The sequence below is a fragment of the Cervus elaphus genome, chromosome 12 (assembly GCF_910594005.1).
Source record: "Cervus elaphus chromosome 12, mCerEla1.1, whole genome shotgun sequence".
Taxonomy (NCBI): Eukaryota; Metazoa; Chordata; class Mammalia; order Artiodactyla; family Cervidae; genus Cervus; species Cervus elaphus.
This window is the reverse complement of record NC_057826.1, coordinates 55,133,363-55,160,464: the sequence shown is the minus strand read 5'-3', so window position 1 is coordinate 55,160,464 and position 27,102 is coordinate 55,133,363. Positions and strand designations below refer to the sequence as shown.

The 27,102-nt window shown below is 46.3% G+C and overlaps 1 protein-coding gene across 1 annotated transcript in view; it reads left to right on the top strand.

Annotated features, from left to right (window-relative positions):
- The window catches only part of LOC122705646 (death-associated protein kinase 2-like), a 122,044-nt gene that overhangs the window by 63,898 nt on the left and 31,044 nt on the right, over positions 1-27,102 (top strand). The gene's annotated exons all lie outside the window — the stretch shown is intronic.

Sequence of the window (27,102 nt, the reverse complement as noted above, 5' to 3'; positions counted from 1 at the left end):
TGGCATCACTGACTCAGTGGACATGAGTTTGAGGAAACTTAGGGAGATAGTGATGGACAGAGAAGCCTGGCATGCTGCAGTTCATGGAGTCATAAAGAGTTGGACACGACTTAGTGACTCAACAACATCAACAGTATGCATTCTGCTGCTGCTGCTGCTAAGCCGCTTCAGTCTTGTCCGACTCTGTGTGACCCCATAGATGGCAGCCCACCAAGCTCCCCCATCCCTGGGATTCCCCAGGTAAGAACACTGGAGTGGGTTGCCATTTTCTTCTCCAGTTCATGAAAGGGAAAAAAATAAGTGAAGCCACTCAGTCGTGTCTGACTCTTAGCAACCCCATGGACTGCAGCCCACCAGGCTCCTCCGTCCATGGGATTTTCCAGGCAAGAGAACTGGAGTGGGTTGCCAGTGCCTTCTCCGAACAATATGCATACATGCATATATGTGTGTGTGTGTGTGTGTGTGTGTGTGTGTGTGTGTATAGGCTTCCCTGGTGGCTCAGTGGTAAAGAAGCTGCCTGCCAATGCAGGAATGGCTGGCTTCCTTCACTTAGCATATTTTCAAGGCTCCACATTGTAACATGTATCAACACTTCATTCCTTTGAGTTGCCAAATAATATTCCAATGTATGGATATGGGACCTTTTGTTTATTCATGCATCTGTTGATGGGTATTTAGGTTGTATGGTTCTTGATATGCAGTGCCAACTTTTTGTTGTTCAGTCACTAAGTCGTGTCCGACCCTGCTACCTTGTGGACTGTAGCATGCCAGGCTTCCCTGTCCTTCAGCATCTCCCAGAGTTGGCTCAAACTCATGTTCGTTGACTTGGTTATACCATCCAACCATCTCATCCTCTGTCGCCCCCTTCTTCTCCTGCCTTCCATCTTTTCCAGCATCAGCATCTTTTCCAATGGGTCAGCTCTTTGTTTCAGATGGCCAAAGTATTGGAGCTTCAGCCTCAGCATGCAGTGTTAATTGGCATCTATCAAATACTGTTGCATGCTGCAAACTGTTGATGTGCCAAAAAATTGGTACCTTTTTCATCATAGCAGTCAAACTGTAGAAATTAGGTAACTACTGGGACAGCCATTGGAGAGCTGTCCCCATGAGTTATGAGGAATTCCGGGCCAAGTGAGCACACACCCTCTAGGAAGGTACCTTTGCCGTCTTTCCTAGAGCTTTCTTCAGGGCTGGGAGGTCAGAGGAGGCAACCCCTTCAGAAGGCAGAGAAGGCTTCCTGGAGGAAGGACCCTTCAAGGATAGAATGTCTGACTGGAGCTAGGAGGAGGTGGACATTTTGGGCAGGTGTGAGCAGGTTACTGGTTGCCATGATAGGAGAGTGGAGGCAAGATTTAGGGGGCCTGGAAACTGCAGGGGCCAGATTATAGGCTGAGGGGATCTTATACCTTCCATCATTTGGGGGGGTATATGAGAGGGTTGTGTGCTGACAAGCATGGTGAAGTGAGGATGGCCTGCCGCTGACTCGAAGCTTGCCTCCTTCCCTGTAGCTGGCAGAGGGTTTTCTGAGTGAGGTTCAAGCTTCCCTGCCTGTTCAGTGGCTTCCTGGAGCGGGGCTACCCACAGGTAGCCTGTGGGCGGGAGGGAAGAGCAGTCTCCACTTCCTTCTTGGCTCCCTGTGAGATGGATGTAATCTGGACTTGGCTTTCTCCTCTCCCAGCTGCCATGTAGGCGCCAAGGCTGAGCTGTCTGAAACATGAGGCAGGGTGGAGGGGGGTGAGAACAGGCTGCCTGTCAGGAGTCTTGTCTGGCCCTGGCTCTGTTACTGCGCAGGGCAGCGGCCTCAGTGTGGGCCATTCCCTTTGCTGGCCCCTGCTTTCCCCGTCTGTGAAGGCAGGGTGACGGTGATACGTTCCCTTTACTTCCACCGTCCCATGAGTCCTGCAGAATTTTATTGTGTACTGGGGGGTCTCCAACAGCTTTCCTTGGTGGGCTCCGTCCTGCTTTGCAGGGGGTGGGTCGCGGCTTCTCTGGAGGGTCTTGACATAGCTGCGGGGACTGCACGTCTTTAGGTGCTGGGGGAGTGGGGAATGATGGTTCCAGGGACTGACAGATACTGTATAGACCAGGATGTAACAGGAGGAGGGAATGTTCTGGTGTCTTTCTGCCACCTGACCAGCCAGCCTGGAGGGCTGTGGCCTCTGATGGCAAGGGCCGATTCTCTGACTCTGGTCTGTTTGGGGTAAATCGGCAAAAGCTACATATGTCAGATTCGGTGGCGGCCCCTCTATGGCAGCAGAGGGGTCAGGGCTGGCCCAGGGAAGCTGGGGCCAAGTGTGGTGGGCAGGGACCACTCAGTGTGGGTTGATCCTGAAGCTGTCATGGGCATGAGGGGCTGCCAGGAGATGGCACGAGCAGAGAGATGCTGGGCAGGCTGGTCCTGCCTGCATGACTGACGTTTACGTGGGATGGATCTGGTTCTACTCCTGCATCCAGTGCTTCACTTCCCTCTTTTGTGGGCAAGATAGTTTCTTTTTTTTTTTTTCTCTTCCTGCCCCCACCTTGGCCATCTGTCTCCCAGTGTTTTCTATTGGCTTCGAGCATGAGAGACTCTGGTCTAAGCCCATTCCCATTTTGGAAGGTTGTTCCCACCTTCTGGGTTGTTCCAGGCTTCCCTTTATCCATCTTCTCCAGCACCTGCGCATCTTTCCTGACCTACACGTGGTATTCCTGGACCAGCAGCTGGGATTTAAGGCAAGGGAAGATTATGTTTCTCTTCTTGTTTCCAATATCTGTGGTGACTGTATTTACTAACTCCCTGATCAAAACACATGGCCTCACACATAGAGCCTGAGTGTAGAACAAAATGTTCACTATTGCTGCTAGGCGGGATGATTTTCCATGAGCTGCCTGGATACCTGCCTTACTGATAGCCTCCTGGCTTCTGCAGCACCACAGGTAGGAAGATCCCTTAGGGGTAGGTATTGGACCTACTCAGAAGATGTGCTTGTCCCATTAAAGGCAAAAGCTTTCACCCTTGTTGTTATTATTCAGTCACTAAGTCATGTCTGACTCTTTGTGACCCCATGGACTGTGGCATGCCAGGCTTCCCTGTTCTTCACTGTCTCCCAGAGTTTGCTCAAACTCATGTCCTTTGAGTGGGTGATGCCATCCAACCCTCTCCTCCTCTGTTGTCCCCTTCCCCTCTTGCCCTCAATGTTTCCTAACATTAGGGTCTTTTCCAGTGAGTCAGCTCTTCGCATCAGGTCGCCGAAGTATTGGAGCTTCAGTTTCATCATCAGTCCTTCCAGTGACTATTCAGGGTTGATTTCCTTTAGGGTTGACTGGTTGGATCTCCTTGCAGTCCAAGGGACTCTCAAGAGTCTTCTCCAGCACCACAGTTTGAAAGCATCAGTTCTTTGGTGCTCAGCCTTCCTTATGGTCCAACTCTCACATCCATACATGACTACTGGAAAAGCTATAGCTTTGACTCTATGGACCTTTGTCAACAAAGTGATGTCTCTGCTTCTTAATATGCTGTCTAGGTTTGTCATAGCTTTCCTTCCAAGGAGCAAGTGTCTTTGTTTCAAGGCTGCAGTCACCATCCACAGTGATTTTGGAGCCCAAGAAAGTAAAATCTGTCACTGTTTCAACTTTTCCCCCAACTATTTGCTATGAAATGATAGAACTGGATTCTATGATCTTAGATTTTTAAGTGTTGAGTTTTAAGCCGGCTTTTTCATTTGCACTAATCTTAAGTGCTGGCTTTGGGTCAGAGCAAGACAGCAGATAGACCAGCTGAGCAACTGCTTTGGGCTTAGTTTTCTGGCCTGGGGGCGGGGCTTTGCTAGTCACCTTCCTTACTTGTGTAAGTACCGGAGGATTAGGTAAGAGTGTTTTGAAGAGCTCATCTAAAAGGAGCTTTGAGAGGAGACCGACTTAATGTTTCAAATGAGGAAAGAAAGAAGCCGTCTCTAATTTGGGCCCTAAAGCTAGAAATCTGTGTCTGCTGGGAGGGAGGGTGCAAGTCCCAGAGTCATGGGATCCTTGGGTCCTATCTCTGGCTGACTCAGGAAGGGGTTGTGCATGTGCTCAGTGCATTTGTGTGTGTGTGTGTGTGTGTGTGTGTGTGTGTCCCAGGCCTGTGAGAAAGTCCATTGCCAAACCAGCCAGCAGATTCTAGTGAGGTCTGGCAGATGTGGCATGCATATGTGGCAATAGCAGCTTGTAAAGTCTGTTTCCTGCTGAGGAGATCAAAATCCTCAATACTCTCCTGGTCTAAACAAAGCTGTCCCATCCAGGCAAAGGTATCAGCATGAGGCAGGTCATGTTTGATGATGATGATTTTAAAAAAGAGAAGAACCCCCTATTGAATTAATGAATCTAGGCATTGATCATCAGAAGCTGTTAATATCACTGAGAGGAGGCAGCCAGATAGCCATATTATGTGCTTCCAACCTCCTGATGGAAGCACATAGTATCACCTGGGGAGTTTTGCCAGAAACTCAAACTTGAATCTGATTTAGCATCTCCATCCAACTACAGATTTACAGGATATATAGGGGACAAGGAAATGGCAACCCACTCCAGTATTCTTGCCTGGAGAATCCTGTGGACAGAGGAGCCTGGTGGGCTGCTGTCCATGGGGTCACATAGAGTCGGACATGACTGAAGTGACTTAGCATGCATGCATAGGGGACAACAGAGCATGCTAAACAACACCATGGGGATGTAATCAGCAAACCCCAGACTATGGAAGGCTCTAAGTCAAAATATCTCTAGTATAGTCAACAAATGGATTGTGAGAAAGAGAAGTGGGGCAGGGAGGAACCTATAGATTAAAAGAAGTTTTAATCTTTTAAGGAATATTTTCGGGCTTCCCAGGCGGCACTAGTGGCAAAGAATCCACCTGCAATGCAGGAGATGTAAGAGATGTGGGCTTGATCCCTGGGTTGGGCAGATCCCCTGGAGGAGGAAATGGCGACCCACTCCAGTATTCTTGCCTGGAAAATTCCATGGACAGAGGAGCTGGTGGCCTACAGTCCATGAGGTCAAAAAGAGTCAGACATGACTGAGCGTCTGAGCACAGGGAACATTTTCAATCAATTACAATGTATGGACCTTGTATGGATTTTGATTTGGTGAAACAAACTATAAACAAGTTTTATGACACAATAGGAGAAATATTGGCACCAACTAGATAGTAATGATATTAAAGAATTATTTTTTAAAGCATAATAAGTACTATGGTTATAGTTGTTTAAAAAGAGTGCTTATCTTTTAGACATACATACTGAAATATTTATAGATGAAATACTATGGTATTTTGGATCTGCTTCAGAAGTACCCACTGGAGGGGGTCACTTAGTAGAAGTGTAGATGAAATGAGATGGCTATGCATCAATAATTGTTAAAGTTTAAAAAACATCTAATGAGATTTGACGAAAATTTTTATGGGACTGCTTGACCCCAAGTTGACTTACTGTGTGTCTGTCAGTCTCCATGTCATAGGCACTATTGAAATATTTGTAAACCAGATGAACTCCAGGCCAATGAAACACCAGACAGAATAAAACTATTTTCTGGGTTGGCATAAAGCAATGATAATTAATATCTATAGAGAATCTGCTGAGCATTGGATGCTGTTCTGAGCCCTTTGTAATAAAGCATTTAATCCAAACACAGCTCTGTAAAGTAGATACTATTATTGTGGAATTTTTTAGATTTACAGAAAAGTTGCAGAGATCATACAGAGAATTTCTGTATACCCCTCACCCAATTTCCCCCAGTATTAACAACATCTTACATATCCACAACACATTTTTCAAAACCAACAAGCGAACATTCAGTTCAGTTCAGTCGCTCAGTCATGGTCGACTCTTTGCGACCCCATGGATTGCAGTACGCCCGGCTTCCCTGTCCATCACCAGGAGCTTGCTCAAACTCATGTCCGTCGAGTCGGTAATGCCATCCAACCATCTCATCCTTTGTTGTTCCCTTCTTCTGCCTTCAATCCAACATTAGTACATTACTATTAGCTGAGCTCCCAACTTTACATGGACTTCACCCATTTTCCCAGTAACGTCCTTTCTTCCATTTCAGGGTCCCACCTAGGACACCACATTGCGTTTAGTTGTTATGTCTCCTTCGTTTCCTCTGGTCTGTGACTGTTTCTCAGTGTTTCTTTGTTTTTCATGGGTTGGAGGAGTACTGGTCAGATATTTGCAGAATGCTCCCTCTTTTGGGTGCATTTCTCTGGTGTTTTTCTCAGGAGGTAATGGTTTGGGAAGAAGAATACCACAAAATGAAGTGTCTCTCATCACCTGATAGTAAGGGATACCTGATATCAATGTGACTTTCACTGGTGATTTAAAAAAATGTTTTTAATTTATTTATTTGCTGTATCGGGTCTTAGTTGCTGCACACAAGGTCTTTGTTGCTTCATATGTGATCTTTCATTGTGGTGCACGGGCTCTAGTTGTAGCATGCAGGCTTAGTTGCCCACTTAGTTGCCAAAACATGTGGGATCTTAGTTCCTTGACCAGGAACCACATCCCTTCTACTGCAAGATGAATTCTTAACCATAGGACTACCAGGGAAGTCCCTCCACTGGTGATGTTAACCTTGATCACTTGGTGAACATGGTATCAGCCTGGTTTCTCCACTGGAAAGTTACTGTTTTTCCCTTTCCATATTAGAGGTGAGTCATTAAGTCCAGCTCATACTCAAGGGAAGGGGAACGAAGCTCCCCTACTTGGAGGGAAAATAGCCACATGCATTATTTGGGGCTCTTCTGCAAGACAGATTGGATAACTTCATTCTAAAGGTGAAGGAACTAAGACACAGTAGCAAACCCACTCACCCAAGGGATGAATCCCGCATGAATCCACAAGCTGTGTCTGCTCAACTTTGTGAATATCCCAGCTCCAAACTCGGCCAGTTTAGCCTAACACCTGACTTGCCTCTAAGAATCTTCTGACTTGGTTCTCACCTTACCTTGACATCCTTTTTTTAAAAATTTTTATTTTATATTGAAGTATAATTGATTTATAATGGTGTGTTAGTTTCAGGTGTATAGCAAAGTGGTTCAGTTATACATGTATATGTATCTACTCTTTTTCAGATTCTTTCCCCCATAGGTTATTACAGAGTATTGAGTAGAGGTCCCTGTGCTATACAAAGGTGCTCGCTGATTACCTCTTTTATATATATTAGTGTGTATCTGTTAATCTTGACTTCCTAATTTATCCCTCCCCCACCTTCCCCCTTTGGTTATCACAAAGAGGGAAGTTTGTTTTCCAAGTTTTTATCACACAAAAAAGTTTGTTTTCCAAGTCTGTGAGTCTGTTTCTGTTTTGTATATAAGTTCATTCATATCATTTTTTTAGATCCCACATATAATTAATATCATTTGATATTTGTCTTTGTCTGACTTCACTTAGTATGGTAATTTCTAGGTTCATCCATGTTGCTGCAAATGGCATTATTTTATTTTTTATGGCTAATATTCCATTGTGTATATGTACCACATCTCTTTTATTCATTCATCTGCTGAGGGACATTTAGGTTATTTCCATACCTTGGCTATTATAAATAGTACTGTAGTGAACATTGTAACCCTGACATTCTTTTTTTCGCCCTGACATTCTTAACCAGCATGAATCATGTAGTCCCATGGCCTAGATAAATGAAGGGAACATGGACTGTATCTGGCCCAGTGATTTTCAAGCTGTATCCCTGAGAACCCAGGTTCCCCAGAGCCACCACTGGGAAAGGCAGGAGAGAAGTTGAGCCTGTGGCTCCCCCACCCCTAGTGTTTCTATTTTCGTCTCTGTTACACGTTGGGTTTTCCTAGTTAAGAAGTTTGAAGCCTATGGATCTCAGTCATCTCATTTAAAATAGAGGAACTAAGGCCTAGAGAGGATGGCTGATTTGTTCTTGATCACTCAACAGGCTAAACCCAGGTTGTTGAACTCCACCGGGGATCAGTAAGGAAGCAGGGGGATCCTGCTGGAAGCATTGGCTGCCCCAGAAGGACCTTATTTTGCAGTCTCTGAAGTGTGGCTAGGTCTCTGCTGGGGCAATGGCATTGCCTGGAATGCTGCACTATTACTAAACCTTTCCACGAATTCATTCATTTCACACCTTTTGGAGGTGATGCTCTTCTAAGTTTTAACTCACTCAGTCACTGAAGAGGGACGGAATCTGGATGTGTGATCTGGAGGAAGCAGAGAGGAGAGCCAGCAGGATTTGTCTCTACCTTCTGCCCCCAAATCTGGCAGCCTTTCTCCTGAGACGAGTTCCTCCCCGCTTCACTTCACTGCACCCACCCAGCCCTCCTCAGACTCCAAGCCTAGGTCCCATTCCTACTAAGTCCTGCTTTGGTGAGTTGGTAAAGGCCTTGGTCATAACCCTGCCCTACCTCCTCCTCACCCCCAGCAAGACACACATACACACACTGTCACACTCACACACACATACAACCTCCCTCTGCTGCTAGTGTTACTAACTGATTATTCTCTGAATGACACCTCAGAAGTATGATGTGGTTACGGGGTAGGCGGAGGCCCCCTCAGCACTAACCAGATAGCTGTCTACAGTGTGTGTGTATGAGACTGATGGAGCACATCTCATGCACAGCCCTTGTGTTCGTGTGGCTCTTTGCAGTTTACAATGTGTATTCACTTTCATCATCACCTTTGGGCCTCACATTGGCATGGATTACCCTCATTTAACAGGAGAGGAAGCTGAGTCTGGGAGAGCTTGCAACTTAGCCAAGCATGATAGCTGATTTGAGGGAGCTGGTTCTGATCCTGGGTCATCTGACTTCTGGGATCACACATCCCTGCAGTAGATGAGTGACTCCAGGGGTCCAGGATAGGGCCTCTGGGTGTGCAGGCTTATCTTAAAGGTCTACAGTCACCTGTGACTGTCCTGGGTCGGGAAGATCCCCTGGAGAAGGGATAGGCTGCCCACTCCAGGATTCTTGGGCTTCCCTGGTGGCTCAAATGGTAAAGAATTCCCCTGCAATGTGGGAGACCTGGGTTTGATCCCTGGGTTGGGAAGATCCCTTGGAGGAGGGCATGGCAACCCATTCCAGTATTCTGGCCTGGAGACTCCCCATGGGCAGAGGAGCCTGGCGGGCTACAGTCCGCGGGGTCGCATGGAGTCGGACACGAGTGAGTGACTAAGCCCAGCACAGCACCTGTGACTGAGGTAGAAAGGAGCACGACGGGGTCAGCTGATGACCTGTCTTTGGATGGAACAAATAGTAAGTAGAAACCTAGCTTGATTTCCCTCTCGTGGCCAAGTTCCCAGCAGACTCTGGTGATGTTTGAGGATGGGTCAAACTCGACCCTTCTTGACTTTGTAAGTGAACGAGATTCTGACTTTCTATCTCATCATCTCTCTCCAGGCCCCAGAGTCAGTTTTCCACCAGTTTCCCTCCACTCTTGACGAGGTGGTCAACATTTCGAGTAAGGCTCTGGAGCCAGTCCCTTTGGGTTCCAATTCTGGCTTTGCCCCTTTCTGGCTGTGTGACTGGAACATTGCTTCTCCTCTGTGTGCTCCAGTCGCCTCATCTGTAAACAGGAGGCAGTATGGTGCCTTCCTTATAGGGTTGGTAAGAGTACTAAGCATGTTAAATACATTTTAGAATTGTGCCTAAAATATAGAAAGAAATACTCATCATTATTTTTGAAAATAGTGAAAAGTCTTTAAAAGCTAAAAATAGAGTTGCTGTATTATCCTGCAATCCCACTCTTGGGCATATATCCAAAGAAAACTCTGATTTCAAAAGATACACGCACCTCAGTGCTCACAGCAGCACTATTTACAATAGCCAAGATATGGCAGCAGCCTAACTGTCCACTGCCAGATGAATGGATAAATAAGATGTGATACACACACACACACACACACACACACAGAGACACACATGGAATACTACTCAGCCATAAAAAACATGCCATTTGCAGCAATATGGATGGACCTAGAGATTATCATAAATGCAGTAAGTCAGAGAAAGACAAATATCATATATTGCTTATATGTGGAAACTTAAAAAATGAATACAAATGAACTTGTTTACAGGACAGAAACAGACTCACAGCCTTAGAAAACAAATTGATGGCTGACAAAATGGGGGGATGGATAAACTAGGAGTTTAGGATTAAAATATACACACTGCTACATATAAAATAGATAACCATCAAGGACCTACTGTATAGCACAGGGAAGTATACTCAGCATCTTATAACCTATAACGGAAAAGAATCTCAAAAAGAACATTTATATATGAATCATTTTGCTGTACATTTGAAACCAGTGCAACATTGTAAATTAACTATACTTCAATCAAAATAGAGTGAAAAGTTTTTTCTAAGTAGACCTGGATATGACTACAAAATAATGAGTGATTGGTTGTTGTTGTTTTTAAACAAACCAGAGAATCTTCTAAGGATCCTGTCAAGTCTGGAAAGAGCTCTGAAACTCCTTCCTGAGAATTGTCTTCTGGACCAGACTGCAAACCGTACGAGACAGTCAGTCACACTGTGGTCTCACTCTATGAAACTTTGGTTAACTCTAATCCTTTGTTACGGAGAAGGCAATGGCACCCCACTCCAGTACTCTTGCCTGGAGAATCCCATGGACGGAGGAGCCTGGTGGGCTACAGTCCATGGGGTCGCAAAGAGTCAGACATGACTGAGCGACTTCACTTTCACTTTTCACTTTCACGCATTGGAGAAGGAAATGGCAACCCACTCCAGTGTTCTTGCCTAGAGAATTCCAGGGACGGGGGAGCCTGGTGGGCTGCAGTCCATGGGGTCGCACAGAGTCGGACACGACTGAAGTGACCTAGCAGCAGCAGTCCTTTGTTAAATGGAATTTGTGTGTGTGTGACTTCTTCTTTTAATATGTATATTTAAAATGTATCTTATTTTTGGCTGCCCGGGCTCTTCGTTGCTGCGTGCTGGCTCTCTCTGCTGATGGCAGCCAGAGCCAGTCTCTAGTTGCAGTGTGCAGGCTTCTCATTGTGGTGGCGTCTCTAGTTGTGGCACAGGGGCTCTAGGGAACCCGGGCTTCAGTAGTTGCAGTGTGCGGGCTTCTCATTGTGGTGGCGTCTCTGGTTGTGGCACAGGGGCCCTAGGGAACCCGGGCTTCAGTAGTTGCAGTGTGCAGGCTTAGCTGCCCCCCCAGCATGTGGGATCTTAGTTCCCAGACCAGGGATTGAACCCGTGTTCCCCGCATTGGCAGGTGAATTCTTAACCACTAGAACACCAGGAAAGTCCCTGCATGACCTTTTCAATTGGAAGATTAAAAGAAAACAAGATGACATCAGGAATCTAGCTTGTATTTAGACGTAGGATCCCGGTTTCTCACACCCACAGTTCAGTTTCCAGGCCTGTCCAGTGAGAGAGAAGATCAGATCAGTTCAGTTTAGTTCAGTTGCTCAGTCATGTCTGACTCTGCGACACCATGGACTGCAGCATGCCAGGCCTCCCTGTCCATCACCAACTCCTGGAGTTTACTCAAACTCATGTCCATTGAGTTGGTGATGCCATCCAACCATCTCATCCTCTGTCTTCCCCTTCTCCTCCAGCCTTCAATCTTTCCCAGCATCAGGGTCTTTTCCAATGAGTCAGTTCTTCACATCAGGTCGCCGAAGTATTGGAGTTTCAGTTTCAACATCAGTCCTTCCAGTGAATATTCAGGACTGGTTTCCTTTAGGATGGACTGGTTGGATCTCCTTGCAGTCCAAGAGTCTGCAAGGACTCTCAAGAGTCTTCTCCAACACCGCAGTTCAAAAGCATCAATTCTTTGGTTCTCAGTTTTCTTTATAGTCCAACTCTTACATCCATACATGACTAATGGAAAAACCATAACCTTGACTACATGGACCTTTGTTGGCAAAGTAATGTCTCTGCTTTTTAATCTGCTGTCTAGGTTGGTCATAACTTTTCTTCCAAGGAGTAAGCATCTTTTAACTTCATGGCTGCGTTCTGCTAAATCTGCTAGTTGATCATCCATTCAAAAATGTTTGCTAACCATTATGTACAGATCACTGTGGTAGAGGCTCTGGAAGACACAATGATAAACCAGAGACCTTTAAGGCCTTTAAAGACCTGTTAATCTTCAAAAGCATATTTGGTTAAAGCATGAATACAGGATATTGTTCATTTTTAGGGAAGATCAATCTGATTCATGTTCCCAACAAGAAGGCCCCAATCAAAAACAAATTTCTGATGAACTCTGTTATTAAACATTTAAAATATCAGATTGCCCTTTTTTCTATGCACTGCGGTTAATCCGTATTGAGCTGCAGCATTTCCACCAGTTGTGGATCCTCAGTGGCACGTTGGAGTGGAGTATATGCCACTTTCTCCCAGGACCCTGAGCTTGGCTCTTCTTCTGTAATGAAAGCGAAAGTGAAGTCCCTCAGTCGTGTCCCACTCTTTGTGACCCTGTAGACTGTAGCCTACCACAATCCTCTGTCCATGGGATTTTCCAGGCAAGAGTACTGGAGTGGTTTATCATTTCCTTCTCCAGAGGATCTTCCCAACCCAGGAATCGAACCCAGGTGTCCCACCTTGTAGGCAGATGCTTTACCATCTGAGCCTCCAGGGAAGTCCTCTGTAATAGGAGTCAGTAATACCCGTCCCCAAAGGCCTCCTGGGGATTTGGTGAGTTTTAAAGAAGAGAACGCACATAAAACCACTTTGTAAATCATAATCCTACTGTTCAAGAGTTACTTACTGTTCACAGAAGGAGTCATTCAACATATTTTTATTCATTTGCATCTGCTCATTATACTGCCTTTCCCAAGGTAGGAAAACAGTCCTATAGGTCCAGATTTCCAGCAAGAAGGACCAGAACCAAAGAGGATTTGAAGGGCATTTGGGGTACCCAGGATTCCATTAAGTAGTAGATTGAGAGTTTATTGTAGTATTTACTAAATCAGCACTTCTCAAACTTTAGTACATGCATGAATCACCTGGGAGTCATGTTCACATACAGATTCTGAATCAGTAGTGCTGGGGTAGGGTCTGAGATTCTGCCCTTTTGCCAGACTCCCAGGCAAAATCAATGCTGCTGGTCCAAGGACCACACTTGGAGGAACAAGGTTCTCGGGGGTACAAGGTTCATAATCAACAGAAGAGAGAAGGTGCAACCCCGGGCCCCAGGAGGTAGATCTCCAGGAAGTCTGTGTTGGGAACTGTGGCTGCAACTCTGTGTCCCCACTTCCTTTCCATCCCCTCCCAGAAGAGGCTGTTATCTTCCTGAGCTGTGCATTTGCTCTGAATGTTGGAGGGAGAAAATGTGCCTTGTGAGTACTTGGGAAAAGGAGGAGGAAGGAAGATTATCCCATCATGTATAGTAACTGTTCTTGTAGGTGACACCCTGTGTTTCTCCCTGGTGAGAAGGTGATCTAGAGATAGCACAGTGAACCAGTTCCTGCCTCCAGCATCTGATGGGGCAGCACAGCAGAATCCAGTGTAGACCAGAACTTTTTTTGGGGGGGGATGTACCAGTGGAGGTAGCTGAAGAGTGTTGACTTAGGTGTTTCAAAGAAGGAAAGAACTGAGGGGTAAGCAATCAGAGGGTGCTCCCACCACCCTCCCACTTTTTTTTGCCAGCTTGCTGGCACTGGCAAAGCACTTGCTAGCACTTTGCCATCATGCTGCCTGCTAGCAGCCTCAAAACTTCCCCTGCAGGGTCTGTCTTGTTCTGCATCTAAGTACCTCAGTTCTCCTCAGCCCAACATTATCCCTTCTTCTTCTATTACATCAAAATTCCCTCTTTTTTCCCCCCCAGCGTAGCTGAATTCTGTCAGTTGCTGGGAAAGCAATCTAATCCAACTAGTTCATATTAAGATATTTTGTTGTTGTTTTAGTCACTAAGTCATGTCTGACTCTTTTGCAACCCCATGGACTGTAGCCTACCAGGCTCCTCTGTCCATGGGATTCTCCAGGCAAAAATACTGGAGTGGATTGCCATTTCCTTCTCCAGGGGATCTTCCCAGCCCAGGGATCGAACCTGTGTCTTCTACATTGCAGACAGTCTCTTTACCACTGAGACACCTGGGAAACCCCTGTATTAAGGCATACATGACTGCTAATCCAACTAACTGTGAATTACTTGAGTTTTGATGAGCTATGATACACATGGATTTCTCGCCACTTCTCCCCCTGCAGGTCGACAGAGCCAAAGCCCTAAGGAGACCTGAGGCCTTGTAGAGGTCTCTTTTGCTATAGATGGTGATACCTCAGGAGTCTTCAGTATGAGGACAAAATCTAGGTATACCTGGGACAGATGTGTTTGTTCAGGAGGAAAGCTTTCTCTTCCTCCCCTGCAGGCCACCAGTAAAAGCAGGAGGCTGTGATATAAAGGGAAGTTTGCTGTAGTGGTGTAACTTTCACAGTGAGTCCTATGGTGCATTCTTAGGGGCTGTCACGCATGTGTGTGTGTGTGTGTCTGTGTGTGTGTGTGTGTGTGTAGTGACCAAGAAGTGCTTTGTGCTGCTCCCCTTTGATCTGTCTTGTATTTTAAACTTCTGTGTGAAATTTATTTGAAAAAAAGTGAACTTAAATCTGAGAAGGCATATAAGCAATTGCCTCAGGCAAGCAGAGCTGAAATGGGGCAGGGGGCTACTGATTCCACTCTAGGGCTTTCTGTGCAATTTCATCTATTTATCCATGTTCGTGTGTAGTCCTTTGATTCAGATTTTTAAAAATGAATACTGAGAGGAAAACGAGCTTTGCTGCTAGAAAAAGTTTGGAACTCCTTGCCAAGTAGAAAGACAGAATAGGTTTTGGGAGACCTGGGGTCTCTGGCTGCTATGCTGTAAGCTTCTCTGTGACCCTGGGCAAGCTCTGAGTATTTCCTCAGCTGTGAAAAGTGTCCTTCCTCTCCCCTGTTTGACCGTGAGATTCTGTGAGTAACAGCTGTTGGCAGCTGTGGGGGCAGGACTGTTCCTCCCAGACCCCGCTGTGCCCTGGAAAGGCCTGGGTCTGACACCCAGCCTGTGGGTTGACTTGACCCCCAGCCCCAGCCTGGCAGATGACTTATGGGCTGGAGAGGAAGGGAAATTTTGACCAAATTGCTCTGTGCTTTCCTTACCTCAGGGATCCATGGGGAGAGTTCTTACAGAACAAAGAGTGATTGGGCAGGTTTCCAGCAGAGTAGACGGGCAGCGCTCCTGAGCTGAATTTAGTGTATGTACGGATGTGAGAGTTGGATCCTAAAGAAGGGTGAGTGCCAAAGAATTGATGCTTTTGACCTGTGGTGTTGGAGAAGACTCTTGAGAGTCCCTTGGACTGCAAGGAGATCAACCCAGTCAATTCTAAAGGAAATCAACCCTGACTATTCATTGGAAGGACTGATGCTGAAGCTGAAGCACCAATACTTTGGCCACCTGATGCGAAGAACTGACTCATCTGAAAAGACCCTGATGTTAGGAAAGATTGAGGGCAGGAGAAGAAGGGGACGACAGAGGCTACGATGGTTGGATGCCATCACTGACTCAATGGACATGAGTGTGAGCAAACTCTGGGAGATGGTGAAGGACAGGGAAGCCTGGCATGCTGCAAGCAGTCCATGAGTTAGCAAAGAATCAGATACAACTTAGCGACCGAACAACAACAACAAAAGTGCTTACTATGTACTGTTTGAGGGCTTGGGTTTCCTGGGAGTAAAGAGAAGTTCCATAGGACAGCTGTGCCTTTAAAGAGTCCGAGAGAGAAGACACACCGAATGTTCAGTTTAGAAAAAGGTTTGAGGGGGAGTGCCTTCTGCAAATACTTGCTGGTTCTCAAATGAATGAGGAACTGCATCTCGCTCATCTCTGTGTTCCCAGTGCCTGCACGCAAGACTCCAGTAGTCAACTCATACTTACTGAGCACTTCGAGATGCCGAGAGCACAGCAGTGAGCAACACAGAACCATCCCCGTGTTTCAGGCATTTTCAACCCTGGGGGCAAGTGTGGGGTGGTGGGAATTCAGGGGAGTAGACAGAATAACCCAGCGCGGTAAGTGATGGACGTCCGTGATGGCCGATGAGTCGTGCACACAGAGACACCTGTCGTTATGGTCAGGACAACCTCAGCTGCTCCCGGCTGGGCTTCCTGGCGCTTTCCCTGGGTCCATTCTGGGGGTGGGCCCACCTAGAAGAGACTTAGGGAACTAGGCATAGACCCTTCTCTGTGTGTGGACCCTTCTCTGTGCATACACGAGCCTCATCATCCAGACCCAGCCTCTGGCAGGAGACCCCGTAGCATGTCTGTCCTAGAGTGAACAGCGGGCTGGCAGGAGGGCTGAGGGACACCGTCCATCTCCTGGCTGTCCTGGGGCGTGCTGTGTTGAGACACTCTGCCCTAAGGGGCCGCTGGGACCTGCCCGCTCTCAAGATTAAAGAGGAATGTGCCTGTCTCACTAGTCCAGGCCCCATGTGGGAACCCTGGATGCTCTGTGGGTCTGTGTCTCTGAGCAAGGAGGTGATTTCTGGGATACTGTGGAGCAGGAAGGGGCAGCCTGCGGCCAGGGTGAAAACATCTGTTCTGAACCTTGATACCTATTGTCTGATTTATTCCTCCTTCACCTTTCAGAAACTGTTTATCAAGCACCAAGGATATGCCAGGTTTATGCTGTTTTCACTTTTCTCTAATTAAAATTTCTCAACCGTCCTGCAAGTGAGTGTATTAATTTCATTTGACAGGTGAGGAAACTGAAGCCTGGCGAGCTAAAACTAAACTCATTTTTGTCAGTGTTGACCATGTACCAGATGCTGCTCTGGGCATTTGCAGGTAGCCGTGCATTTAATCCGCATCACAGCCTCTGAGGTGGTTGTCATCCCCGTGTGCTGAGGTGGGAGCAGAGGCACAGAAAAGCCAAGAAACCCGCCAAGTTTCCAGAGCCTGCTAGAAACAGAGCTGGCTTAGGATTATCCTGGCGTCCTTCCCAGATCTGAGCCCCCCAGCTCTCAGAGCCCTCCAGCGTGGGTGACGACAAGGATACCCTGCAGCAGCTGGTGAGGCAGGCCTGACTGGTTGGCTTCTAGAGGGAAGCGGCCAGGATAGACACCTGGATCTGTTCTAGGTTGCAGTTTGGGTAGAAAAACAGATCATGTTGGAGGTGACACATACCTTCCTGATGACGTCTTGACAATTGTGCTTGAAATTAGGTGCCAAATCCTGTAATGACTTAGAGGAACTGCGAAGGATTGGCAGCCTCCAGGGCACCTGGTAGCTGCTAACTGGGGTTGGTGATGACAGTGGTTGGAGGAGGGTGGCCTAAGCTGTGACTTGGAGCCGCTTGCCCAACAGAGGCTTCAGCTTCTGCAGGGAAGATGGGGCTGGGTGGAGGAGAGTTTGGACAGAAATCTGCTTCTAAGAGGACTTGGACCTGTTCTCTCTACCTGGTCCCGCTCTCCAGGGTTGTGGGCATAGGGAGGATAGTGAGTGAACTGAGAGTCGCTGGCATGTCCAACTCTTTGTGACCCCATGGACTATACAGCCCATGGAATTCTCCAGGCCAGAATACTGGAGTGGGTAGCCTTTCCCTTCTCCAGGGGATCTTCACAACTCAGGGATCGAACCCAGGTCTCCTGCATTTCAGGCGGATTCTTTACCAGCTGGGCCACAAGGGAAGCCCAAGAATACTTGAGTGGGTAGCCTATCCCTTCTCCAGCGGATCTTCCCGACCCAGGAATCGAACTGGGGTCTCCTGCATTGCAGGCAGATTCTTTACCAACTATGATGAGTTATGATGTGGATCTAAAGTCAAATCCATTTGAGGGCAGGGATGAGGAGATAAGCCCCCTGTGAGCATGGGGCCCAAAGGGCATGGGAGTTGGCATCATTTTCTTCCTATGGGAAATGCCTTCTGCTCTGAAGTTGATCAAATTGGCCATTGGGATGGACTGCGTAAATGGCTGTACGGGTAGTCCTGCCCGGGACAAGCCCCTTTAACAGGCTGGGGCCCCCTTTAGCCAACTGTGAAATAGGAGGGTTCTGCTTCTGCAGGAGTGCTCGACAGCTCCCTATCTCTCTCCATGCCACAGTGATGGCAACAGGACCACTTATAATTAGTTCCTCCTGCCCATGTATGGTAACAACTTGAGGCAACCTACAGCACGAGGCACACAGAATTTGAAAATAAAGGTGGAGATCAAAAGACACACGACCTCCAGAAGATTATGATTTATCAATTCTGTGGCAAAGCTTGGATATCTCATTTCTACCAAGCTCTCCTTGATTCTGTTCCACCCTCAAGTGTGAGAACCACTGGTGCAAAGGAAAGAGGAAGGAAACACACCCAAGATCTGGGTCATTATCGTTGACCATTATCACTGACCACCAAGGCAACAAAAGGGAAATAAGATAGATTATGTCATTTTCATTATCTGAAATGAGGAAGGCTATAGGTTTTCAGGGTAGACAGACATGTTCATGGTACTAATTTCTGAAAGAAAGCCACTGCCTGCTGCATCCTGTTCCAAAGGACGCTAAACAACATAATGGATAATTGGGGGGCAGGGGAGATGCTTTGCATCCCTTAAGGGGGGTTTGTTGTGCTGGTCACCCCGGGAGCTGCAGTCTATCCTGGGGATACCAGGCCCACTCTGTAGCAGAACCTGCTCACATTCTGATGCCGTCCTTTCCTGAAATCAGCCAGTAGAAGGGTCATTACCAGGAGGAAGAGTGGGGTGACTCTGAGTAAAGGGCCATGTGTGGGGGATGAGGGATTGCCTCTGTGGTGAGTTTAAAGGTATTGCCTGAATTGAATGCCTGTGTGACCGAAGGGGCACAGGGCACTCCCCTTGAGTGTACCCTTAAGTCACGGCTTAGTAACAGCCAGAGGAGACGTAAGGAAAAAACTGATTAACACTGTCTGACACTACAAAAGGCCTAAAGTTCCTTTTGGCCAATACAATCAGGGCAGATGTTTGAAACATACAAGACAAAGGGTTCAGGTCACAAATATGTAAAGAGCTTTTATAAACGATAAGAAAAAGGCAAACACCCCAGTGGAAAAATAAATGAGGAGGCATGTATAAGGCAGTTCAGATTACCAACAAGCATAGGGAAAAGATGTTCATTCTTACTAGTAATCAACTACAAGTTAATAATAAATTTAATTCAAGTTAAGATAATCAGATATCATCCTTCAAATAGGAAAATGGTAAAGCTGAAAAACACAGTGAACAAGTTCAAGGGGTTATTTAGGACTGTTAGGAGTATTATTGAGACAATCTTCCTGGGAGATAATTTGTCAAGTATCATAAACCTTAGAAATGTAAATAACTTTTGACCAAGGGTTCTACCTGGAACTTACCTTCAGAAAAGATAATCAGGGATGTACACAAAGATTTATATATACTAGTATCTATAACAGTCTTAATTATAATAAAAATTAGAAGTAACATAAATGTCCAGGGACTTCCCTGGTGGTCCAGTGGTTAAGACATTGGAAGTGGCCTTCCAATGCAGGGGGCATGGGTTCTCTCCCTGGATAGGGAACTAAGATCCCACATGCCATGTGGTGTGCCAAGAAAAGGATACTATAAATATCCAAAATTAAGAATTTGCTTTAAAAATTATGGTTTATTTGTAAAGTGACATATTATTTAAAATCAGGAGTGAAACAATTTTCAGTAATGTGAGTAATATTCATGATCTATTGTTAAGCAGAAAAGTTTTAAAAAGCAGTTTCCAAAATAGTACATACGGCATCATCCCAGTCCCATTAAAAAAATGAACAAACAAAAAAGACTATAGTATGTGCTGAAAAAAATCTAAGAGAGCAGATACCAAAATGATAACAATGGTTATCTCAGGAAGCTTCCTCTTTGTGCTTTTTAAAAATAATGAGCATGCTCCTTTTGTAATAACTATCAAGAATGTGTTCTTTTCCTAGTGAGTCTGCTGGTGAGGTGCTCTGAGTGCACAGAGGGCTGGCTGTGAGTGACAAGTCCTTCACTCACTGCCTGTTGCCTCAGTTTAGCTCTTCTTTTCTGCAAGTAGGCAGAATACCTACTTCATGCTCAGTGTTCAGCAGACCCCATCGGATGAGTAAGACAGTTCTTACTCCCCAGGTTCCGATGGGCTGGTTGCTGATTAAGGTGAATGCCTTGGTCATTTGTCATGGAAGTATCTCTGCCATGTGATGTGTTCAGCATTTTGCTGGATATGAAGATGGTACTGGGGCATCTTGCTGAGTGCCTGAGAGCTGTTCTTTTTTTTTTTTTAAAAAAAAAAAAACATTTTGACTGTGCTGGGCCTCTGTTGCAATGCACAGGCCCTTCATTGCTGCGTGTGGGCTTTCTCTAGCTGCAGCAAGCAGGGTCTACTTTCTAGTTGCAGGGGCTTCTCTTGTTTTGGAACACAGGCTCTAAGACACATGGCTTCAGTAGCTGCAGGATCCCCGGGGAGTGTGGACCATGGGGATGTGTAGAGTTCACAGCAGAGGGGTTGGGAACAGAACTCTTGACACTAGAGGGGTCTGGCAAGTTGGGAGGGAGCCATTATAGAAGATATGAGGGACGACCCTGTCCCTACATGGTAATAACAGAACCTCGACCTGACTGGATCTTTCCGTCTTTCTGTTTTAGTCCCTTTCTTGCTCTGCTAAAGATCACATCCCTTATGGTCCAGCCTCCTGGGCTTTGCTCAGGCTGTGAAGGCCAACTGGCTGGTGTTTCTGGGATCAAGTGAGCTGACCTGTCCTGCTGAAGGTCTTTTTATTAATCAAACGTACATCTGATTGTCAGGAACTCGGGTGGTGAGAGGGGAACCCTACCCAAGTGAACATTGTTGCTGCTGGCCACTTGTCCTCTTCCACCACCCCCACAAAGAGGAGAGGAAAGGGCAAGCTCAGCTTCCTGATGGACTTCCTTGAGAAAGTGGCCACTTGACGGGGAGGAAGTGAAGAAGTAACGTGTTGACTCAGGGCATTCCCAGAATAAAGCATTTGTGTTTCACTCCAGCTGTGGCCAGCTGATTCCTTTTTGCCTGTCTGAATTCAGCTTCCTCTGCCTGTTGGGCTGCACCTTATAGGCCTGCAAGCCCTGTACTTGCCCAGCTTCAAGACCAAAGAAAGAGCCTGGAGTCAGCAACAGAGACATCCGTGGCTTAATGGATGGGGTGGGATGAATCTTACATGGCTGAAACGAGGTCCTGGAGCAACATCTCCACATGTACAACAGATAGCGGGCAGGACAGGGCAGCAGTCTTCACTCCTGGTGGGAGCTGGAGGGTTACCAGTTATAGAGGGAATTGATGTCAGTTTGGCTCATCAGTTACCAGGGAAACCAGCAGTGGCGCATGCCCCTCACTGTTCCTTTCATCAGCTCTCATGGTGGAGATGTTCTGATTTAAAGATTAGAACAATCACAAGCTGAGACTAGGGGCAACTATGTAGGCATTCACTGATTAGGCTCTAAGATTAAGAGAGAAATTCAGTCAGGAGAGTCGGGTGTAGGTGAGGCAGGGACTGGGAGCAGGGGATGTACGGAGAGCAAGAGAAGAGCCATCTTGAGTGGCCTGATCATATGTTATCAACCTGGTTCACATCCCACCTGCTCCTTAAGACTTCCCCTCACTCCCCTTGGCCAGTACTTCCTCCCTCTGCTGAACTGCTGCGGGGCTTACTGTTGCCCATGCACTTGACCTGTGGCAGCTATTTCTAGACACCCATGCCATATTTCTTTTTCCATGAGCATTTGTCTGATCTCTCCAGTTGACTATGAGTCCTTCAAGTTGTGCGGGTATGTCTGGTCTGTAGCATTTGGGACACTGATCCATACATGAGGACTGGAGGAGTAAATTAGTAAATAGATGGATTGGTGAATGGACAGTTAGGTAGATGGGTGGACGGGTAGTTAGGTGACTAGACGGGCAGGTGGGTGGATGGTGGGTGATGGGTGGTACCCTCCATGGCTAACACTTCAAGCCATAGTAGCCTATGTCATGTCTGTGTCTAGAATATAGACTCCAGACTAAGGGAAATGCCAGAGGACACTGAGCTATATTTTCAGTGAAAAAAGAAAAAGCCAAAGTCCTCCAAAAAGCCAAGTCCAAGTTAAACTGAGCTTAATTAATTTCAGGCCTTGGGCCTGTGGGCTCCTGTTCATTTGACAATAGCATCAAAACGTGCTTAGACTTAAAAATAGATTCCAAAATGCAGTCATAGCTCAGCCTGACTTGGCTCTGCTCAACAATTCCTTCCGTTTTGTGCTTTAGGAATTTTTTCTGTGTGCCCCCCAGCCCCCAAATAAAGAGCCAGAGGAAGGAAGTTAGTCTGAGGGACAAGGAGCTGAATGAGCTAAGCTGTGCAGGCAGCTGCCACTGGCCAGCACAGGCAGACACCTGTGACTTGATGGAGAGGGGCCATTTGTAGGTCAGGGTTTAGCTCCCTGGAAACTTCTGGTTCCTGATACTTAATCCAAAGTGTGTTCCTTATTGTTGATCCTGAGTTTGGTTTGGTCAGAGTAAATTTTTTTTTTTAATATTTATTTATGTGCTTATTTTGGCTGCACCAGGTCCTAGTTGTGGCATGCAGTATCTTTAGTGAACTCTTAGTTGCAGCATGTGGGCTCTAATTCCCTGACCAGGGATCAAACCTGGGTCCCCTGCATTGGGAGCTTGGGGTTCTAACCACTGGACCATAGAAACGTCCCAGAGCAACTCCTTAAAAGAATAGATAATAATTTTGAGAATTATCTCTTTAGTGTTTTCTATTTCTCCTTTTTTTCCCTCACTCTTTCCTTGCAGTTTGGAATTGCTTTGGGATCATCAAAGAGCATGCTTCCATGCTATTGAGTAGACTTCTCAAATCTTGTTCCCTGGAACCCTTGGGGTTCCAGAAAGCCCCTTTGGGCATCATGTGGTTGGGCTCTGAGCAGGCAGCCTGTGAGTTGCTGTTGTTTAGTTGCTAAGTTGTGTCTCTTTACAACCTCTTGCACTGCAGCACTCTAGGCTTTCCTGTCCTTCACTGTCTCCCAGAGTTTGTTCAGATTCATGTCTATTGAGTCGGTGATGCTATCTAACCATCTCATCCTCTGCCACCCTCTTCTCCTTTGGCCTTCGATCTTTCCCAGCACAAGGGCCTTTTCCAGTGAGTCTGTTCTTTGCATTAGGTGGCCAAAGTATTGGAGCTTCACCTTCAGCTTCAGCATCAGTCCTCCCCATGAATATTCAGAATTGATTTCCTTTAGGATTGACTGGTTTGATCGTCTTGCAGTCCAAGGGACTCTCAAGAGTCTTCTCCACCACAATTCAAAGGCATCACTTCTTCGATGCTCAGCCTTCTTTATGGTCCATCTCTTAGCATCTCTACCCAAAAAGAAGCCCTGCTTTTTGTATGTTTTACATAGTGAGCTTCTTTGCACAATTTGTTGGAGAGAGGGCTCCACACCTCAAATAAATTTTAAAACCATCATCATGAGACTAGAAAGTTAGGGGCAACATGGTCAGGGAAGGGAAACGGGCTCACAGACAGTGGTTTGGCTCACATGCTGGGAGCAAAGGCCGTTGAGCAGTTCTGGGCACTCTTGTGTTTGCAGGTCTTCTGCTGATGTTTCTGTCTGCTGCAGCTCCACGTGCCACGTGGCTGGGCTGCTGATCCCACGGGTCTCTCGCTCCTTGCTTGCACACCTAGTTCCTGACATGCTGCCCCCCTGGTTTTTGGTAAACTTTTGCTCCTTCTTCTCATCTCTTTGGCCTGGAATCTTGACTTGCCATGTGTTCCCCCTTCTGGCAACCTTATATTTCTTCACCCTTTTTTTTGGCTTCCTGAATATCTGATCCCTTGTTTACCCTAACCTCAGATGACTATATCCTGAAGTGTTTTCTGCCTTCCTGGATCCTGGCACCACCCAGGGACCCTGCCTTTCAGCTGCCCCAGTTTTCCCCCACGCTATCTTATTAAGCTGGCATCTGAGGATGGGGTTCACGGGTGCTAAAGCAGGCTCAAGGCTGGGACTGGAAAATGGAGACCATGATCCAGATGTGTCAATCCACTGGATGGAAGGAGTAATTCACATTCACAGAGAGAGATCGTTTCCTTAGTGCTTTCACATATTTGTCTCATTTCTTTCTCATTATAACATGGTGAGATTGGGATATTCTTTTGGGGGGTGGATAAGTATACATTTGCTAAATGAGAGAGGAGACTAACTTCTTGCTATAGAATTTCAATTAACTGATGTAAATCTTTCACCCTTAAAAATACCACAACTCCACACTACTGTATATAAAATAGACAACCAACAGGCACCCACTGTATAGCACAGGGAACTCTACTCAGCGGTCTGCAATGACCTAAATGAGAAAAGAATCTTAAAAAGAGTGGTGATGGTTTAGTCTCTAAGTCATGTCCGACTCTTGTGACCCCATGACTGTAGCCTTCCTGGCTCCTCTGTCCATGGGATTCTCCAGGCAAGAATACTGGAGTGGGTTGCCATTTCCTTCTCTTGGGGATCTTCCTGACCCAGGAATCAAACCCAGGTCTCCTGCATTGCAGGCAGATTCAGAAAGAGTGGATACATGCATATATATAACTGATTCACTCTGCTGTATAGCAAAAACTAATGCAACATTGTTAATCAACTATAGTTCAATAATATATACATATATGTATGTATGTATATTATAAAAGAAAGAATACTACAACTCCCTCTTCTTAAGTGTGGGCAGCACACAGTGACTTCATTCCAAAGAGTAGAGTGTCAGAGAGCAGGGGTAACTTTACAGTGGAGAAAACCTGCAAATCAGAGCTCAGCCAGGTGGTCAAGGTTAACATCAACAGTAATAAGTTATATTGATAGTGTGTGTCTTAGTATGACATGAGCATAGTCCTTCACCTCTGTGGTCTCCTTTCAAAATCCCTTAAGGTTTTAAGATCCCCAAATCCTAATTATGAGGAAACTCAATCAAACTGAGAAACTTCCTACAGAATGCCTTACTCAAAATTTGAAGGCATCAAAAACAAGGAAAGTCAAAGAAGCTGTCACAGCCAAGAGAAGCCTAAGGGGACAATGATGACTAAATGTAATAGCCTCAGTGGGATCCAGATTGTTTTCCTTTGTGTGAATTCCTAGGCACCAAGCCACCTTTTCATACCTCTTTGGGGCCTGCAGAATTCATTCCTCTGGAGTTCTGTTTTCTCAATTAAAATTTGTGTATAATCCAAAATCTCAATGCAAAAGCTCACTTTGCATTTGATAATATTTATTTCAACTATTACTTATCTTTGTGTCACAGAGGGCTGTCAGACCTCCATGGTCCCAGTGGGGGAAGGATTCTCACTCAGGTCAAGGCATCAGATAACTCCAAATCACAGACTGTCCACGTGCTGCTAGTTTCCTCTCTTCAGGAGGGCCAAGGATGCCCTTGGCCAAGACCCCATCCTGGGGCTACATCTGCCCCAGAATCCACAGCTGGCCCCCATGCACATGTTCAGGGCTTGGCAGGGACACTGCAGCCTGGGCAGAGACTGCAGATGAAAGGTGAGATTGGAATATTCTTGTGTCTGGGTTACACACAAGGAAACTGAGGGTCAGAGTCACATGATTTACTAAGAGTAATAGAGCTAGAAATAGAACCTCAGTCTACTGACTGTAAATCCTGGAGTTAAGTCTATGAGACCAGAAACAGATTTTTTGCTAAGGTGATGGGAGGAATATCTTTGTTCATGGGCGTGGCTGAGTGGAGACAGATGTGTTGAAAAGGATGGTGTGTTTGTGTGCGTTGTGTGTGTATGTGTGTGTATAGGGTGGTGGCGGGGGGGCAGGGTAAGAGGCCAGGTCAGTCAAGTTTGGCCAGGCAGAGGAGTGGGGAGGGGGCTGGTGACACCATCCCCAGACAGGCTCTTGCCCTGGGATCAGGGAGTGGGTCCTATGGGATTGGGCCGATCTGGTTCCTGTGGACTGTAGATTTGAGCTCCTCCTGCTCACGCCTTTGACACATGCTGGCTGAAGGTTCCATTCCCCCTCTTCCTGGGCTGCACCTGGGGTGGCCTTGACTGGAAACTTCTAAGCACTGTCCTGCCCTGTGGTACTACACACCTGCAGGGTAATTTCAGAGTAGTTGTGGCTCATTGTTCTCCAGTGTGGGAAGAGGAACTGCAGTGATTGCTTGGGGGGAAGCAGGAGGAGGAACCTGGGCCCCACAACCCTCTGACCTGGAGCACTTCCCACTTGATGCCTCCCACCTCCCGTGACATCTCTCCCTGCTCTCTATTCTGTGCAGCTCTGCCTCATCTCCACCTTGATCAACTGGGGACTTTGGGGCAAGTTAGTAGATTCGTGGACATTTTGGACTGTCTGAGAGAGAAAATGAGTTAGACCCACTCTATCAATAAACCTTAAAAATGCCTTTGGCAGTCATCCCTGGGGAGTTGTAAGAACAAGTCTAGTTGGCCATAGCCAACCTTGTGGGAGTGGGTGGACCGAGGGAGTGATCTGTCTTAATTCTGGCTCTGAGAGGTGCATTGTCTTCTGAGAATTCAAAACCAGTGATAAAAATTGAATAAAACTTATTCTACTTTTTGTTTTTAATGATTTTCTTTTCAAAAGTAATTGATTTATTTTTGACAGTGGGAGTGGTCTGTCTCAATTCTGGCCATGAGAGGTGCATTGTCTTTTGAGAATTCAAAACCAATGATAAAAATTGAATAAAACTTATTCTACTTTAAAAAAAATTATTTTCTTTTCAAAAGTAATTGATTTATTTTTGGCTTTGTTGCTGCACGAGGGCTTTATTTAGTTGTGGCAAGCAGGGGCTACTCTCTGGCTGTGGTGAATGGGCTTCTTACTGCAGTGGCTTCTCTTCTTGCAGAGCATGGCTCTAGAGTCAGGCTTCAGTAGTTACAGCTCATGAGCTCAGTAGTTGTGGTGCAAGGGCTTAGTTGCTCTGTGGCATGTGGGATCTTCCTGGACCAGGGATCAAACTGGTGTCCCCTGCATTGGCAGGTGGATTCTGAACCACTGCACCACCAGGGAAGTCCCCAGTCTACTTTTTTTTTTTTTAAATCTGTTTATTTACTTGACTGTATTTAGTCTTAGTTGAGGCATGTGGTGTCTTTGTTGAGTCATGTGGGATCTTTCATTGCAGTGCATAAGTTCTCAAGAGGGCTCCATGGGGCTCCA